A 1951-nucleotide genomic window follows, 5' to 3' on the forward strand; every position below is an offset into this window, starting at 1 on the left:
AAAATGTCTCAAAATTATAGATTTATCGATATACTTAAAAAGTATTTCATATCAAAATTACATTTTAACAAAATGTTGTTCTTATAATATTCTGAGTAAGTAACAGCACTTTTGTTATGATTATTAGGATTATTATTATATTATATTATGACTGATGTTGCAAACCTGAGCAGTAATTTATTTAGCAGTAAAATGCTCTGAATTTAATGTAACAGCTTATTTTCCCTACAATTTGTCTCGCTATCTCAAATGTTTACTTTTTTATTTAAATGATTACTTTGTTTTTAAAATACTGTGTTGATATATTGAAGTTATTTTCTTAAACTGTTCATTTCTACTTTAATTTTGACCTTTTCTAAAATAATTATGTTGTTCTACTTTATGTTCATTTACAATAATTCGAAATGACATTCCAACCAAAATATGATTTAGGATCACTGCATAACAGCTTATTTTCTCTCAATATTTTTCTTATTTTTTTTAAATGTTTACTTTTTTTTAAATATAAACTTAAGTTAAACGTAGACTTCTGCCACAATTTTGACCTTTTCCAAAATAAAAATTTTCTTACATTTTATGTTTATTTGAAAATCTCAAAATAATGACTTACCATGTCGAAATGACATTTTATCAAAATTCTGACTTTCCCTCTTTAAACCTCAGTGACGTACAATGTCTTGAACATTTGATTTAGTATCTTAAAATAATGATTTACTGTGTGAAAATGACGTTCCAACCAAAATATGATTTAGAATCTCTGCATAGTGGCTTAGTTTCTCTAAATTTTGACTTCAAATCTCAAATGTTTACTTATTTTTAAAATTATGATTTAAGTTTTTAAATATTATGTAATTTCTGCGACAATTCTGACTTTTTCCTTTTCTAGAATAATTATTTTGTTCAACTGTTTACTTAAAAATATCAAAATAACGACTTACATTTACATTTGACTTACATTTCAAAAGGCTTAGTTTCTCAAAATGTTGAATGTGTTTTAATACTGTTGAACATAGTTAACATATTTTGTTTAAATGTTCATTTCTGCCACAATTTTGACAATTTTCTAAAATAATAATTTTGTTCAATATTGACCAAAATATGATTCAGTATCACCGCATAGTGGCTTATTTTCTTTTTATTCTGACTCTTTATCTCAAATGTTTACACATTTTTTTCAATGTTTAAATTCTGTAAATAAAATATTTATAATAATTTCTCAAATGCAAAATTCTAAATATCCAAAATAATAATTGACTTGGTCTCTAACGTGGAAGAGTAGAAGGGCAGAGATTGCAGCGGCCTTCTGCATTAGCCTTAAAGGGATAAAGAGAAGCGACGAGGTTTACATAAACAATGTAACGACATCAGCGTTAGGCCGCACATGTAGCCGTGCACCAGTCGCCCTCTGATCTCTGATGATTTGTTCTGGGAATTAGCGAACAAGCAGGCGATCCGCGTCCGCTGTGAATACGGGATTCTGGGGAATCAGTCAAATCCTGCCTGAGAATAAAGAGAAGTGGCAGAAGGGCAGGAAGCTGATTACAGGAAAGGGTTACTGCCCCCGGTGGTGACACGCGGCCCTCACACTTCTAACAGCAATAAATAAACACAAAAACTAAACAAATGCTGGCTCATGAGAGAGAGATTAATTTGGATTAATGAGACGGAGAGAGCGGCCGCAAATGTCCTGGATGTTGTAGAGAGGAGAAGCAAATCAGTGACCGAGGTCATTATTCTAATTCACTCCGTTTCTCTCGTTTTAGCCCAATTTTCAGACGCTTCATTTCCACTAAAACACGAACCTTACTGACAGAGATGAGCTACACGTGAAGGCTTTTCCAATCCAATCAGATCACAGCTCTGATATTTAATAACGGGACATTCTTTAACCTTCAGAAGGTTTTTCTGTTTCAGCATAATTCATTTCATAATTACATTTTAAGCCGTACAG

The sequence above is a fragment of the Salminus brasiliensis genome, chromosome 22 (genome assembly GCF_030463535.1).
Source record: "Salminus brasiliensis chromosome 22, fSalBra1.hap2, whole genome shotgun sequence".
In the NCBI taxonomy this organism is placed as follows: Eukaryota; Metazoa; Chordata; class Actinopteri; order Characiformes; family Bryconidae; genus Salminus; species Salminus brasiliensis.